This window comes from Oreochromis niloticus, unplaced genomic scaffold, assembly GCF_001858045.2.
Source record: "Oreochromis niloticus isolate F11D_XX unplaced genomic scaffold, O_niloticus_UMD_NMBU tig00006502_pilon, whole genome shotgun sequence".
Lineage (NCBI taxonomy): Eukaryota > Metazoa > Chordata > Actinopteri > Cichliformes > Cichlidae > Oreochromis > Oreochromis niloticus.
In genome coordinates this window covers 141-18,616 of record NW_020328028.1, presented here as the reverse complement: position 1 = coordinate 18,616, position 18,476 = coordinate 141, and the positions used below count along the sequence as shown (strand labels likewise).

At 41.1% G+C, this 18,476-nt stretch overlaps 1 long non-coding RNA gene across 1 annotated transcript; it reads right to left on the bottom strand.

The window, feature by feature from the left end:
• Positions 1-10,118: 10,118 nt before the first annotated feature.
• LOC109198350 (uncharacterized) lies at positions 10,119-12,827 on the bottom strand. Its single transcript, XR_002059182.2, has 3 exons — positions 12,800-12,827; positions 11,550-11,576; positions 10,119-10,287 (listed from the first exon to the last, which is right to left on the bottom strand). It is a non-coding gene; the product is annotated as an uncharacterized LOC109198350 (long non-coding RNA).
• Between the last annotated feature and the right edge of the window lie 5,649 nt (positions 12,828-18,476).

Here is an 18,476-nt window from a genome sequence, read left to right as displayed (position 1 = left end):
TGCATCTAAATCTAAAAGAAGACAAACATATCAAATATATTTACACAATGGAAGACTTTTGATTTAATAACTAAGCTTAAATAATGTTACCTTTGAATATTTGTGGGAAAATCTGATGCTACCCAAGAGTTCCCCAAGTCACACTGGAAATGATGACAGCTTGCAGCCCTGTCTTCCTGAGTGAGGTGACAGAAGTTGGTGTCTAAGAGTGGTCAAACACTGAACTCTGTCCCTTGTGTAGAGTCTAAGAAGCTGGAATGCAGGCATGCAGGACGAGCTTGTTCTAAAAAATACAGAAAAACACAACATTTCATTGGTGTTAAGGCATAAAACTACAACAAGTATACAATGAGAAAATATTGAAATACCTCATAGGTGCTGCAGGCCAATAACCAGAATCCAGAGCAATCTCACACCATGAGTGTGAGATTGGTGAGATAGAACAAGCTCAGTGATGAGGTTTGAATGTCCAGTTGGAACTGAAAACTCAGAAGACAGCAGTACCTGCACAGAGAGACAGAGTAGAAAAACCATAATTTTTCATCCATAATGTGAATTAAAACTCATAAAGTGCAATTAGTTAATCATTTGAGTGTGGAATTATTTATGAATAACAGGATTTAATTATTATTATTAATTATTAATTAAAGCTCTGATTTATTTTGTTTTATCAAAGATAAGAATCATACCTTTCTCTGCTCTGTAGATCACTGGACTCTGACAGGCAGTACAGTTTCCTCAGTATGAGTCATCTTGATGGTTCACAGGTGTCGCTGTGGCAGCATGTGATGGTCTCTAGATTAGGCAGGAGGTCAGGTGATGTGATCTTCTCCACTGTTGCCACACTGATATGGTAGTTCATAAAACAGCAGTGTCTGTGTGACATGTAGTTATCTGTGCAGTCCAGCACTGATGGATCAGGTTTGGCTCAGCAGTTCATGAAGATGGTGTTAAGATGTTGTTGTTTCAGCTGAGGATGGTGAAGTTTGAAGGTTTTGCCACAAAGGAGACAGGACTGTGTGCGCCCTGTCTGAAAAATAAACCTACAAACATAAAGGCTTTTAACACTACCCACCCTCCCACCCACCCATCTCAGCCCCAAATGTCAATATAATGCTGGTATGGGGTGTCAGTTATAAATCTATTAGTGCATCAGAAAGAGGGCTACACTAAGCCCATGCTTTCTGTGTCTTTGCAGCTTTTCCAGCTGCTCAGAGAATTCTGACTTGGCCTTTATCCACCCAAACCCAACCCACCCGGATAAAGGCCAAGTCAGAAATGGATGCAGAAACTTTCCATTTATTCTAAATCAGTTTTATACATTCTGTAGCTGTAAAATATTTTTATTACAGAAATCTCTGGTAGCCTAAAGATAGTTTAAAACTTTTATTTTTTTACCTGTAAAACATGATAACAAAACTCATTCACCAAAAACTTTGATTCTACAAAATTATTATAATAAGAAAATATATTTCTGTATTTATCATGTGACCATAATAATACCTGCATTTATTGGATTTATTTATTTACTATTTATATTTGAAAGCCCTTTGAGGAGAAGCTCTTTCTTGAGATACATACGTCAAGTAAATAAGTATCAAAAAAGAGACAATTACACCATGAAAAATGCATTAGTAGATTTAGTATTTAAACATGAGATAAAAATAAATTATTTTTATTTTTTGCAGCAATTTCAGATCAGAGGTGCATGATAACAGAAGGCAGATGTCCTGCTCTACATGAAGTTCAGCATGGTTTGGTGAAATGATTAATAACATTGCAATAAGAAAGGGTCTTCTTGCAGACAGTCAATGAAAAATCTTTTTCATACTCTACAATCAGTAAACTCTGTAAAAACATGATCTGTAATTGTTTCAAAACTCACCAACGACTTCATGATTGGCTGGAGGACAGGACACAGAACACAGGGTTGTGGTAACTGTAATATGTCTCAGACACCTGCATGAGATTGCTGTGGCTGAGAAAAAAATGAGGTCAAGCAGGGTGTTTTGTCTGTAGTGGCAGAAGTGATCAGCTGTGAATACCTCTCGACTGAACTGCTCCAGAATCTGTTTCTTCCACTCTGTAATGGTTCTCATTAAAATCTCCACACAATGATTGGGTGACAGTCCATTATTTCAAGTGAATCTAAAGACTTACCAGGTTTTGCATGAATGTGTCAAACTGTAGTCTGGAGGTCTGTACACACAATGAGCGCAGGGATGGAGCCTGAACCTTTAACACTAAAACTCAAGATCAGTGACATTATGCAGATACTGTTTTACCTGAACCTGAAAATGATTCCTCAATACACAACAACTCCACCACCACTTCTGCTGGCCATGTGAGGAAAGTTTGTGTAGGACACATGTCTGTTGCGTTTGAACATGGTGTAGCCGTCCAAATGAGACGTCTGCAACAAGGAGCCTTGGAGGTGAGACTCAGTGAGACACAAAACATCTGCTAAACACATTTCATGATGACTCTTGATGTCACTGATGTGAGATGGCAAACCCTCCGTATTGTGATGTATCAGTGTAAGAGTGTCAGTCTGTTGCTGTTTCTCTGACCTGAAGAGAGGCATCATTTCCTCACGCTGGCTTGTCTCATGGTTTGGAGCGCTGCAGTTACCTCGGGATTGGCGTAAATCTTTTTCTCATCCAAGTCCTGTAAATAGAGTCCACTGAGAGACGTCACCCTGCTGAGAGCAACATAAGCCATACCTGGTTCAAAATGTTCTTCATTGAAACTACAGCTGTCTGTGTTGTAAGACCCTGGGTTTGTGGATTGTGCAGGCAATGCTAGCTTACAGGAAACTGTCTGCGTACCGCTCCTTTAAACTTCAGACTCTCCTCTGCTCTCTCAATGTAAACCAGATCATCAGATGCTGCATTAGCACTGCGGTTGTGTCTCATAGGCTGCCGGTTGTCCATTCTGAGCCCCAGTTTAATTATTGTCCATCATTTCAGATCTCACCACCTTTATCAGTATACCAAAAGCACCATTGACCAAACCGTTTAGTGTGTCCAGTTTCTGGTCAGCATCACTCGAGCTCCTTCAGCAACATTCAGGGTGTCGGGTAAATCATTTCGCCCACCTGTAAATGGTTGTCTCTTCGTGCCATTCTGCCTGTACTTTATCCTTCTGGAAATCGTCTGCATTGATGATTATAATGTTTGAATGAAGCTTCTTGAGCGTATCTGTGTTGTGGGATTCAACATTCTTGTTGGTGGCATAAATGTGTAAGACCTCAGTTGGACATTCTTCTGGTGCAGTCACAGCCTGTGACAACAAATCTCTGTCGCACTGAGAAAGCTCATTGTCTTTTCTTTCACTCTAATCCTGTTCACATCTCTGCAAGGCCACATCATCTTTCTGACGCATGATCTCGGTTAGAGTGATCATCTGAAATGTCCTGCCATAGGTCAATCTGTTCTGGATCGTAACACAGAGAGGTTTAGACTGTCGACTGGTGGCAGTGGTAAAATCTCCACAGCTAAAACTGACATTCCACCAAAGGTCTCTGAGTGCCTTTGATTTGTTCAGTCTTGCATCCACATAGGCAAAAAGGGGTTTTGAACCATGAAATCTCATCAATAACAATAATTTCAGCATTTATAAGCTCAATCTGACTTCATCCAGTTGGTTACCAAGTCCTTGAATGGGTGGTTTCAGACTCCTGGGTAGTTTCAGTAGGAATGTAACGTAGAGCCATTGATAGAAAAAGCTGCTGTCCCGGTAAATGACGTCAGTAAAACAGTTGGATTTGATATGTCAGCTTCTTCTGCATTAGCAGGCAGTCTGCTCAGGATCTTTGATGCTTCAGAGTGAATACATTTAATCAGATGTGACTTTCCAGTTCCTGCACCACCGTTGATATAGAAGAAAATGGATCTGGGTTCAACCACAACCGCTGAATACACCAGTCTCTTATGCATAGAACACGCAGGCCTGCTTCTGGTTCAGATTCTGATACATTACACGTACCACAGCTGGATCGACTGCAGGTTGTTCTCTGATGGCTCTGATCTCTGTTACAGCATCAGACTGACGACTGTAGTCGGGAACATTCTCCTGTTCGTTCTCATCATCAGAATGTCTCTCAGAAGATTCTCATCACATTGCAACCTCACAACTTCAGATTCAGGAGCAGATTACACCATTCATCAATCACAACATCCCTATTTTGTTCAAACTCTTCCAGTGCACTCTCAATATCCTCAGAGTTCTTCTCATACTTGTCTTTATTTCTCTTCACACCCTTTTCACAGACTCACTGTGGTCTGAACATGGAAGTCGTACAAACCTGAGTTGTAGAAGGACTGATAGGTTTGGAACCCTTGTGGTTTCAGTTCCTGCTCTGATCTGTGTGGAAGGTAAAGTCTCAACATCGACCATAATATTGCTCAGGATCTTTTCTGTGAACAGTGGTAATACCTGATTATAGCTGGTTTATCATTCTTTCGCCTTTGTACAAATCCAAGCTGGTTTAGAGAGGAAGCACATCTTTTCCTTCATTTGGACCACTCACCAACCGGCACAAGGCAGCAAAATCAGCCAGGACATTTCCTCATATTCTGGTGTCTCAGGTCTGCATTTGTATTTATCACTCAACTTGTCATCCAATATTACAACTGTCATGTGTTGTGGATTCAGGTAGCTCATCGGGCGACTCATTTTTACGGGTTATCATCTGTTGGTACAATACAACACTGCGGGAACATTTTTTCATTTTTAGGCCACAGACTCGAGTCACACACTCCTGTGCGCTGATTTCTCTCTTTTTGAATAAGCCTGCATCACAGCTTCATTTCATCACATTCATTGACCGTGTTCTTATCAGAGTTGTCAATAACTGTCTTAGGTATTCAGAGAGGCCAGATTCTTTCTTCGTTATATATTTACAGAGGTATTCTATACATGAATAGGCATTCATATTAACGAGACATCTAAATTAGAGTTCCAGGCTTCAAGCAGGTCTGGGTTGTAATTGTTGATCAACAGTCCTTTGGGTCACGTTTCAGAATCAGGCTGTTTTCTTGTTTATGTCTGGAGGCATTGTTCATACTCATTCATTGTCAAGTTGCATCGTGACAGAATCTGCTCTATGGTGAGGGAAGCAGCTTCAGGTTCCTTCAGCAGGTTCAACAAAGGTCTGAGTTTGGCTTTTGCAGCTTCAGTGTCTGAATCCTCATCCTGTCTCACAATCATTGTTCTTGTGGATGGGGTTTTGGAAACCCAAATCTACAACCAGAGTTCACACTCTTAAAGCATGTTTTTGTGTGGTTTTTGCTGTGCTTTTGTAGTTCAGCGACTTTTTGTGCAGTTCAGGCTGTTTTTCTGGATCAGGGAGTTGAGCTGAGATGTATCTGTCCACAAAGTCACAGACAGTTTGGTCATCATCCACATCTACTTCTACCTTTTCTCGAATCCACAGCAACATGTGTATATGCGGACTGCCTCTGTGCTGGAACTCAACTCTGTAAAAGTAATCAATGATTTCACCAAGGGGCTGTGCAGGAGAAAAAGCAAATCTCTGAACAAAGCCTCAACACGCTTATCAAACATTCGCATGGTGGTTACTGGATTTGATCTTAGAATTTCACACTTTTCTGACCAGTCCAGGGCTTCAAATCAACCTCTTCACCTTGTTGTCTCTTTATTGCTTGAATCACTTCAGGCCATCTCATCTCAGCAGCAAGAAAGTGACAAGAACTGAGGTGTTCCTATTTGACGAACCATACTGAATAATCTCTGGTAGTTTTCTGCCAGTAAGCTGGAGTTCCTCTGAGTGGCTGCATAATCTGATTGCATCTTTATTTCTTACCAGCTTCTCTACTTCTGTCTTACTTTGTAACATTCCTGATGTGATTTTGCGTCCATCTTTGTCATAGTTTTACTTTCCTTAGCTGTATTGTCATGCTGGAATTAGCCAAGTGTATTTCAGTGACAAACTGTGAGAAAACAGGTATTTGTATCTTTAGCAATCTTGCATCAATGTTGAAAAGCCTTGACTTGAAGTAAGCACTTGGTGTAGTTTAAGACGTCTCTTTTCATCCAGTGTATTCTGACCAGTAGGAAACTGCACAGGAAATGCCATGGCTTCCAAATGAGGAGTTCTGAAGAAGCTAACAGGACTGTTTCTTTCTGCAGGAGCCACACAATATGTGTTATCAGTGAAACAGAGAATCTCTTCTGAAATGTCTACAGGCTGCAGACAACTTTCTAGAGCAAAACCTCCATTGTTCAAATCACTTTCTGGTTCTCTGGATCTTGTTCCTCTGGTTGTTCATCACAGGATTGCATATTAATAGCTTGTTCACTTTCAGACTCGGTTTCACACAAAGGGCATCTTTCATAGTTGTCAATTTCCATCAAATCTGCTTCATTAATCATCACTTGCCATGCTGGCTTCATCACTGCTCATCATCAGGTAACGTTGGATCACAAGCAATGCATCATCTCTGATACAATATCTGTGTACTGCGGATGAATTTGTTTCAGTTTACGCAGGGCTTGGATCAGTTTAGACCAGGTGACAGTCTGGAACAGCTGATGGCCTTTGTAGCACAGTCGTCTTTTAAGCTTGATCCTCATTATCTGTGATTGGCTTCTGAGCCTCGGTAACAGTCAACTGTTTGTTGGACCTCAGATGGTACACACACCACATTACCACGTATGAGTCTTGTCTGCCCTTTGGAAGTGGAATAATCTTTGCAATGGTATGCATTTGGCAATCAGATGTCTCTCCAGAATGTTGAGATCACACAGTTCAGCTGGAATATCCTGCAGTTCTAAACCATTGACAGCAGCAAGCCTTGGCATGCGTCCACTTTTGAGGGAACTGTGACACGTGTGACAGATATACTCCTTTTTTCTCTCAACAGGAAAGCTGCAGTGATCATTACATGCTTCATCACACACATGAACAAATTTACCAGTTAGACACTGTTGAGCAACAGTTTGGTGTTTTGAGTAATTTTTCTTTTGGAGATTTTCACCTGATTAGGAAAAGAAGCTTTTAGACAAACAGTACAAACATAAGATGGTGCTGATTAATGTTTGATCTGAAACGAGATATGGCCTCATTCATTAAAGTGTTATCTGGATAGACTGTAAACTTTCAGCTTGTTGATGCATCTGGCGATATTTTCTTTTTATGTTCATTGCACATCTGAATTATGCATCTGTCTAAAAGAAAAACTGTTCCAATATTTTACTCTCATTTGTTCTCTCATATTGTCCTTGTGTTGCTGCTGAATTTGTGTCTCTTCTCTATAACGTTTAGTCATGTAAGATCGTTTTTTCTGTTTAAATTCTTCACTTTCTTTATATACATTATATACATATGACCTCATGTAAGCTTTATGTTTCTCTCTGAATCCAGCAGAAGTTCTGTAATTTCTTCTTATACGTTCCTTCTGTTTTCTCGGAAAATGGAGATTCTCTATATGTTCTTGTTATACGTTCCTTCTGCTTCTCTCTGAATAAAGAATCTTCTTTATACATCTTTATGACACGTCTCTTTTTCTCTCTCTAATTTTAGCACTGTCTCTATAGATTTTCTAAAATATTCTCTCTGTTTCTCTCTATATGTAGCATTGAGTTTATACAGATTATTTTGTACACACTTTTTTCTTACTGTGATCAGAATCATGAGACTTTCTACTAGAATCTTTTTTCTTTGCCTTAAAGCTTTCATCAAAAGTGTACGTCTGTCTTTCTTTCTTTTTCTGATTTTCCTTTCTCTGTGGTAGTTTTTCTTGGACCAATAGTCGTCTCCTAATCTTTCTCCTTTCTGTTTAGTACGCTTCAACAGTTTATGTGAGAGTTCCTCTGTTGTCTCAGTTAAACAGGAGGCAGTGTTTAAATCATTCTGAGGAACAGATTCTTTTGTTACCTGAGTGTCTCTTACAGAAGATGTAGAGGTTTCTATTTCTAATAATCAGAAGGACGATTGTTCAGCTCAGCAGCTGGCTCATTTGAATAATCCACTCTGGATGACATCACTTCAGTGGCTAAAGTATCGGTCACAGTTTTTGTGTCTGCTCAGTGGATTTTGTGGTTTCAAATTCAGGTTCATTTAAAGCTGGTGCTGGAACAGTTGTAGCTGTTTGTCTGTTTTCATCAGCATCTCTTTGGTCAGCAGCGTTTGCACTCTGAAACTCGACAGGCTGTAGCTCATAAGTGCAGGTTGGCGCGATGCTAAACATTCGGTACAAGTGTTTGATCCTGTCAATCATGTCGTTAAGACGTGTGAATTTCAACATAACTGCAGTTCCACCACTTACAGCTAGCGACAATGGCATTCCTGTAGACTTACGTGGGTGAGGGTCAAAATATGCGTATTCACCAGAAGTCAGCCTGCAAACTGCGATGACTGTTCCTCCCATGACTAGCAAAGCATAGCGAACCGCTGAAGCCAAACACTGTAGTCCCTGTTCAAGGCTCGGAAGGTGAGCTGTACCATCAAATGTGCCATAATGAGCAAACTGAGACATATCCACCTGATACTCGTGTCTGCGGCTGGTGACCACTGTGGGAAGCTCATCACAGGCTAGAAACACGCTGTTCACAACCTCTTTCTGGCATCTGAATACACGGCATGGCCTTTGTCCAACACACGGTTTAGATCTGCTCTGGTATGAATTCATCCTCGTGTAAGAACGACAGGAAAACCAAACTGTTCGCCATGCATTGCTGATTCCGGTACTTTCCATACCTAGGAGAAGCCTGGCTTCGGGATGCACAGATGCTACTCACTCGTGGACGACTTTCACTGCTTGTAACCTGTACATGAGACGGTCCTGGAGCTTCTCCATCATGCTGCGTTTGCACAGTTACCTGGGGTTCATTCTGGATTACCTGCTGTACTTTAGCATTTGGCACAGATGATGAGCAAACGCCTCTCTTTACCACATCTGCATAAGACACTGCAGCTGTCTGAGCACTGCTCTGCACTTCTGGACTGGGAATAGTTGCAACAGACACTTTTACCTGCTCACCGCTCTGAGAAACAGTTACCTGTTCTTTCTGCTTTTGCCATCTAAGCTTCTGGGACTGCGACCTTTGACCTTTTCTTGGCATTTTGTTGAAGTACAAACTGGACCTTATATGTAAACAAAACTCAACCTGTAAACACTGAAAAACTAATGACTTTAATGACTATTAAATCAGAGATTTATCAGAATTGATGTAAAATGCTCACTTAAATACAAACTCAATATAAAAGTTATTTAAAGTTCTTTGAAAACACTTTGGTCTGTTTTATTGTAGCTTTTTCAAAACTGTATATTATTACTTCTTTTTTTTTTTAACCAGACGGGATAACAAATAGGTCTATACTTCTGTAAGTAATATGCAGAATAAATCTCAACAATCAACAGGCTATAATAAAACTCTTAGCTTTTAAGTAGGCTTTGTGTAAATCTTTCAGATATTTAAAATTTAAAGCAAATATAAGGAGCTGTGATGGTGTGGTAATCAGATGACAGGCGATGGGGATTCTTCAGCTGGACGTTCTGCAGCAGTCAGGAAACAGGAAGTCTGTGTTCTCAGGGCCGCCTCTAGATGACAACTGTAACTGAACACTTACACTGAGTGACAAAAAAGGGTTTGTCCTTAAATAATAATAGTATAAACTTGTAGTCAAATGTTATAGCCAATGAAACAGACTTGAAAAATATATTTGAATCCAATTTATTATTTATGTGAATATAAGTCTGAATGTATGTATTACAAAATAACCGGATTATCTTATTACAAATAAACCTTGAAAAAGGTGTGTATTTTATATAATTTATCAAAGTAACAGCACCCGTAAGCCAAACTATCAGTGTTTATTCCAAAGTGTAATGTAAAAATTAAAATGACAAATGTAGGACTGTGTAAGTAGTTTCTACTGTGAGTTCTACTGTAGTGTAATTCTACTACTGTAATTTCAACTTTCTACTTGTGATTTTCAGCAAAATGACTGAATGTGAGAGAGTTTAACGACAGGAAAGATGGAGCAGTGAGAGCGGAGATCTCTCAGAATTCTGAAACAGATCGACGAAGTTCTGGTAACTTCAATTCCAAAAACTTAGATTCTGGTAAAACTTGATTCAAGTCACAGGATTGCGTTTCAACTCAGGTTCAAGCTTGTCAAATTAGATAGAGCTCATGGCGGAGAAATGATAGAAGATAGAATGGCTTGTCAAAAAAGATGGAGCAGGGAGAGGGAGAGTGATAGGACAGACTGAATTGCTTGTTAATGATAGAGGGAGAGGGTTTTCTGCAGCAGGTCACCTGTAAGACAGAAATAAAGTGGAATTAGACACACTTCCAGTAAACCAGGCTTTACTGTATTTTTCAGATTATAAGGCACATTTAAAAGCCTTTAATTTTCTTAAAATAGACAGTGCACCTTATGTATGGTTGTGCTTACTGACTTCAAACCAATTCTATGTGCTACACGGCACTCAAAAATCTGTCAAATGTTTTAGTATGACTTTGGTAAGCTACAAAGCAGCATCACTTGATGTATTGTCGGAGCATGGCTACCATAGTCAGCACCCTCGTCGAGTAATTCGTACTGTGCTCCAACGTAATATGGTGTGTGTGTATAAGGGCCTGGCACCTATTGAGAGCCATGCTTATGAAGCAGATTTCAAACTGATCAATCCACATTCATCAATCCACAAATCCTGAAAAGTGAGTGTATTCTGTATTTTATGTCTTACAACTGAACAATTTGAGAGTTATTGTAAATGAGTTGAATAAAGTTTGACTTATCTGTTTTGTTTGGCTTAATGTGCCTTAGAATTTAGTGCGCCTTACAGTCCGAAAAATACAGAACATGTATATCATTACACACTGAAGAGTTGTACAGTACATTATTAGATTCAACTGAATGAAAATGTTTAACATATGGTGGTGGAACATTTCTGAGGACATTTTTGCATTCTATTAACACAATAAAAACAAACAGTCTGTAAACCAAGATGTGGTGCTACAGTAACTTACTATAAACATTATATGGTCAAGCTAAACCCACACAATGAAGTTAGAGCAGACAGTTTCAGACCACCTGCTTTAAACACTTCACATGCACTCAACTTACACTTATGACACATCACATGTTCCTAAATGCCCAAAGGTCTCAAATTCCCGTTTCTGTGTGTACTTACCTGGTACAACAGTATATCATAATGTCTGGGGAGCCGTTAACATAAAAGTAAAAAATAATTTACTCAGTATGACTTTTGGCAAAATGAAAAATTTGGAGACAGATGACTCCTATACAGCAGTTTATACATATTTCAGTCAAATATGGGGCATGTTTAATACACACGCCGCTAAATCTACAATAAACTTAGCATGGCTGATATTAGGGCCTAATTAAAAATGTAGTATGATGATAAGAGAGATCTGTAAGTCTGGAAATGTTCACATAGACTTTTCTAGGATTTGATGATTGCCAAGAGCTGTGCTGACTCACAGCACTAAACTGAATCTCCTATAATGAGAAACATTTCCCAGCACTGCACATCAGACAAACCTTTACTTACCAGACTTGAGACGATCAGATCAGCAGTCTAGAGAAAGGAAACAATTCATCAGATCACTGTTTGATGATTCAGACTGTTGAGCCTCTTCACACACAATCCAATTTACTGTGACACAAATTAACTAGTAAAATCCTCAATTACTTTAAGGCTTTATGAGCTTACTGTAGTGTAAAGAGGAGATAAATGAACTGCAGCGTCTCACATGGCATGTGTAATAAAAGCATTCATTACTACAGAAATGCAAAGAACAGGCACCAATATTTGTTGGCACAAGTGCAGGATATACCAAATATTTCCTACACAGAAGCCTTGTGGCTCCAACATTTTCTACGACCAGTCAGTTCTAATAAAGTGTGAAAAACCATAACTTTTAATGTCCTTTCAGGTTAAAAACATTAAATACAAAGTAATTCTTTAAATCAGAAGCAACAGAAAACATCATCATGTTTTGGTTAGTCTGATATGAATATGCAAATCCTAAAATACAGATAAATATTGACATGTTACAATAACAGAGGTGCAGAATGTTTGTGATAAAAATGAAATGTCTTAAAATATTACACTAAAAAGTCCTTTCATTGTACCAGTTGCTAGGAATATTTATGTATTTTGCAATGTCCCTTTTTGGCAACATTTCTATTTAATTTTAAAACACATAATATTCACTAAATAAGTAATAAACTAATTCGACACATTGCCTGTAATGTACCTAACAATGTCCACTCACACCTCTGGTTCTCTTCATTTTTGTTATTGCTTAACTGTTAAAGCTATTACTTATACCGAGTCAGGCAAAATACTTCTACAGTGTTCTGACTTTAATGTAATACATCAGCAGAATTTGAGAGGCAATATAAATCAATACCTGTGCAGCTCTTAAGTGTTTGAGCAACCACATATACTGACTCCCCTAAAACACTTTCATTGTTTTGTCTGCTACTTAAATCCACAAACATAAGTACAAAATGAACAACTGGATAAAGACATCTGACATTTAACTATGTTTGGATTCAATAAGCCATAAAAAATTTAAATCATACATAAATGGGCTATTAAACTTCAGGGACATTTTCAGGGACAGTCAGAGGCCCTGTGTGGGGGCTTTGCTGCTACAGGTCACAAATCCTGTGTTTTTGCCAATCAGTAAATGGAAACATATCACAAAAAGTCAAACTACTGTATGTAAGTCATCAAATGTGCTACACAATGCCAGGTTCATACTGCTTCAGTTACAATCACTGTTTACTTACCAGCAAAGGCAAAACCAAAGATCTCTTTCACTCTGTGTAACAAAAGACAAAGCACAAAAATACAGAATGAGACAACTCAGATCAGCATCACAGTCAATACTGCATATCACTCTGTGCAGTCCAAAAGATTCAGTACACTTCTTGGAATATAAACAAAAATTCTTCTCTTTTTTTCTACACCTTATTAAAGATTAATGTCTTCATTAAGGTAATATGTGGTTTCATCCATTTGTAATAAGCCACACAAGTTTCTGAGTTATGTGATAGCTCTATTAGTTTGGTGCTATTAGATAACACAGTAGATTTCATAAGCAATGATTTGCTACACCTAGCACTGCACACTTTATGAAATTCTGACATCACAATTTCAAAGCATGAACAATCATAAATGAAAGCTTGGGTGATGTGATATATACACATATATACACACACACATATATACACACACATATATATATATCTATATATATATATATATATATATATATGTATATGTGTATATATATATATATATATATATATATATATATATATATATATATGCTGGATAGCGTAGTGGTTAGACTACACGCCTTTGGAGCAGAAGATCGCAAGTTCGATCCCTGCCTGGGGCGTCTGTATCCAGTAAGGGTCCTAAGGCTAGACCCCCTATGCTAAGTGAGCCTACCGCAGACATGAGCGAGACAGATAAACATGAAGGCATGCCGGCTCGGACGTCGCCCGGATCAACAAGGTCCGCGTCAGGTGTTGAGGAACCAGGGCACCCTGATGACAAGTGGGCTACTGGAACAAGAAGGCATCGGTGGGCAAGAGACGAAAACAGGGCGTTGTTGGAATGCTACTACGCAAGTAACCCTGGCGGAAGGGGTTACATGAATAGGATGAGGGACCTATGGATTCTTCGATACCCAACATCCACAATGACGGCGAAACAACTAGTAGCTCAGTGTTCCAACATTCGGAAGAAGGGACTGCTCTCACAGCTAGAGATTGACGAGGTACAACATAAATGCTACGGCAAGGAGGAGTCAGGACGCCAGGTCAGGGGGGAGATATCATCACCCCCACCCGAGATTGGGTACATAGCCCCAAGTGCGATAGGAGAAGGATCGTTGAGTGCGAGAGGAACTGACCTGAAAGATAGGATCATGGCCAAGCTTGAAACCTGGACCCCCCGTAGCCGGTTACCAAGATTACGTGAAGTACCCTCAGAAGGTCTGCTAGATGATGTTAATGCAGCACTACGGATGATACCTACAACCACGATTACCGACACTAACAAGCTGATCTACACTACGGCAGCAGTGATCAGTGAGATGCTTGGCTACAAGTTGAACAGCCACAAGGGGCAGTACCCTCCCTGGAGAAGGAGGCTAGAGGGCAAGATCAAAGTAGCACGGAGCGAGGTTAGCCAACTAACGGAGTTGCAGAAAGGCGCGACAAAGAAGGTGCATAAGAAATACAGCAAGCTGTCCATACCTGAGGCCTTGGAAACTGCCAAGCAAAGACTCACAGCCTTGGCCAGCCGCTTGAGGAGGTACACCAGAGAGATAGAAGGCAGGAGAATAAACCAGCTGTTCTCCACAGAACCAGCAAAGGTGTACTCTCAGTGGCAAGGGAACAATAACAGAACAGCACCACCACCAAGGCTGGAGACGGAGCAATACTGGAAGAGCATATGGGAGAAGGACGCAACCCATAACGGCAATGCTCAGTGGCTAGTGGATCTGAGGGCAGACCACAGCAACCTCCCTGAACAGGGTCCAGTAACCATCACAGTGGCAGACATCCAAGAAAGGGTCTCCAGTATGAAGAGTTGGACAGCACCAGGGCCCGACATGGTTCACGCCTACTGGCTGAAGAAGCTGACTGCACTCCACGAGCGTCTGGCAGCACAAATGAACCAGCTGCTAGTTAACGAGAGACACCCGGAATGGCTAACCGAAGGTCGGACGGTCCTGATCCCCAAGGACCCCCAGAAGGGACCGGTCCCATCCAACTACCGACCAATTACCTGCCTCAGTACTACATGGAAGCTCCTGTCAGGCATCATATCGGCTAAGATGAACAGGCACATGGGTCAATACATGAGCGGGGCACAGAAAGGGATTGGCAAGAATACCAGAGGCGCAAAACACCAGCTACTGGTAGACAGAACAGTCAGCCGAGACTGCAAGACCAGACTGACCAACCTGTGCACTGCCTGGATTGATTACAAGAAGGCCTATGACTCAATGCCCCACAGCTGGATACTGGAATGCCTAGAATTGTACAAGATCAACAGGACCCTAAGAGCCTTCATCAGGAACTCAATGGGGATGTGGCGCACAACACTAGAGGCCAACTTCAAGCCCATAGCACAAGTCACCATCAAGTGCGGGATCTACCAAGGAGATGCTCTGTCCCCACTGCTGTTCTGCATAGGCCTGAACCCCCTCAGTGAGATCATTAACAAGACTGGCTACGGATACCGACTACGAAACGGAGCGGTTGTCAGCCACCTCCTGTACATGGATGACATCAAGCTGTATGCCAAGAGTGAACGAGACATCGATTCACTGATACACACTACCAGGATATACAGCAATGACATTGGAATGTCATTCGGACTGGAGAAGTGTAGTCGGATGGTAACAAAGAGAGGGAAGGTAGTCAGAACTGAGGGGATTGAACTACCAGAAGGCAACATTGCAGACATAGAGGACAGTTACAAGTACCTGGGGATCCCACAGGCGAATGGGAACCATGAAGAGGCCGCTAGGAAAGCTGCAACCACCAAGTACCTGCAGAGGGTCAGGCAAGTCCTGAGGAGTCAGCTGAACGGTAAGAACAAGATCCGGGCCATCAACACCTACGCCCTGCCCGTGATCAGGTACCCTGCTGGGGTAATAGGCTGGCCAAAGGAGGAGATAGAAGCCACTGACATAAAGACAAGAAAGCTCCTTACCATGCATGGAGGGTTTCACCCCAAGTCCAGCACCCTGAGGTTGTACGCTAAGCGGAAGGAAGGGGGCCGGGGACTGGTGAGTGTCAGCACCACAGTCCAGGATGAGACAAGAAACATCCACGAATACATCACGAAGATGGCCCCAACTGACAGCGTGCTCAGTGAATACCTCAGGCAGCAGAAACCCAAGAAAGAGGAGGAAGGCGAGGAACCATCATGGAAGGACAGGCCCCTGCACGGTATGTACCACCGGCAGATAGAGGAGGTGGCTGATATCCAGAAATCCTACCAGTGGCTGGACAAAGCTGGACTGAAAGACAGCACAGAGGCACTAATCATGGCAGCACAAGAACAAGCTCTGAGTACAAGATCCATAGAGGCTGGGGTCTATCACACCAGGCAAGACCCAGGTGCAGGCTGTGTAAAGATGCCCCAGAGACAATCCAGCACATAACAGCAGGGTGCAAGATGCTAGCAGGCAAGGCATACATGGAACGCCATAACCAAGTGGCCGGCATAGTGTACAGGAACATCTGTGCCGAGTATAACCTGGAAGTCCCGAGGTCAAAATGGGAGATGCCTCCAAGGGTGATGGAGAATGACCGAGCTAAGATCCTGTGGGACTTCCAGATGCAGACGGACAAAATGGTGGTGGCTAACCAACCGGACATAGTGGTGGTAGACAAACAGGAGAAGACGGCCGTAGTGATCGATGTAGCGGTTCCGAATGACAGCAATATCAGGAAGAAGGAACACGAGAAGCTGGAGAAATACCAAGGGCTCAGAGAAGAGCTCGAGAGGATGTGGAGGGTGAAGGTAACGGTGGTCCCCGTGGTAATCGGAGCACTAGGTGCGGTGACTCCCAAGCTAGGCGAGTGGCTCCAGCAGATCCCGGGAACAACATCGGAGATCTCTGTCCAGAAGAGCGCAGTCCTGGGAACAGCTAAGATACTGCGCAGGACCCTCAAGCTCCCAGGCCTCTGGTAGAGGACCCGAGCTTGAAGGATAAACCGCCCGCAGGGGCGTGCTGGGTGTTTATATATATATATATATATATATACATACACACACACACATATATATATATATATGTATTTGTAGGCTTTAACATTTGAGTTGGTCTGCATTCAAATTCTGCTTCCTAAAAATATTATCACCTGCACACAGTATCATTTAGTATCATTTAATATACTGTTGTTTTAAATATCTACATATCATATTAACAATATTAATGGCGCACTGCTGCATTTTATTTATTTGAAGGTGGCTGCAGGTGTAGGTTTTATTTAAAAAACAACCTGCACAAACAAGTGTTTGTTAAACAGTTCTTAAAAAACTAAAATTAATTGTTAAGAGATGTTATTATTCTTATATTATGTGTTTTATCCTCACTCTCTCTCTCTCCTTTCTGTTAATTAACCCACAACACAAACCCGCACAGGCACGTGACTCTTTTTCTCCCGGTGTTCTGGGAAACCACCCTACCGTTGTTTCTGCGCATGCGCACAACACGAAATGCAGTGGCAAACCGTCCTACCTTTGTGAATATTAGCTAGAAAAATACTGGCCGGTAACATTCACTGCCAAACCATCCTACCTTTGTGAATGTCACCTACAAGCATACTTAAACAGCTAAAATTTTGTGGCAAATCGTCCTACTTTTGTTAATCTGAGCTAGAAGCATACTTTCATAGCTACATTTAAGTGGCCTTCAGTCAGAGGCGGTAAAATGTCTCCTTTGAAGTTGCCGACCCTGCTGCTTCAGCAGCTAATCAGTGATTCTAAAATGGTGGCTCATTACCTTACAACCTAAAGAATTAGGCCGTTTTAACTGACTGATTTGTGAAGAGGAGAAAGACAGCTTCCCTAAGAGACTCAGAAACACTAACACACCGAATGAACCAAATGAAACAACACAATAACTGTATTATACAATCAAATGAACCATATTCATTTCACACTGGGCCTATAGGACCACTAGGCGTTAGCGCTTAGGTTGTTAGGGCTAGCTTACCAATACTTGTTTAAATACTAAAATTACAACGTTTCACTAAAAAAGCAGCCATTGTGTTACTTTAATATGACTTATACTTTGACTGGCTTACAAGTCACAAACAACAACTCGATAAATCACTCAAACAGCTTATAGACATTTAATTTCAGAGAAGAGAAGCAGAGCAGCAATTCTTACCGGCAGGGATCGAGCAGAGAGTGGGCGGAGATGCAGGAGTGAGCCCGCGACGTAAAAAAAGAGGCATTCACGGGTAGTGGGAAACTCCGGCATTACACAAAATTGGCATTGAAAACGTGAAAGATATATATGTAAATTTAAATATTATTATATTAGATTTCTTTGCAACAGAAAACAACTAGCAGAAATTTAATTCTATAAGTTGAATAAATATTTCAAACAGGATTATTTGAATTTGAAATAATGGTTAAAAGTCATAAATAAATATAAGGTCATTATGTTAAAATGTAGTGTATTATGAGAGGTGGTCGCACCTGACGTTATCTGTAATCACGCCTCGCCACCTTAAAGTCTGTGCTCTCTCTGCTGTTGTGTTATGTGTCAGACTGTGTGCTGTGTGTACATTTCCTAACCGTAGGGTCTAGAACTGTCATTTTTAGACTGTTTTGTTGCGAAGAGATGGGTGAATCTTTAAGTGTTGTTTATATTTAAAATATGAATTATTAAACATATATGACTTAGACAATTGGCTGGCTGGG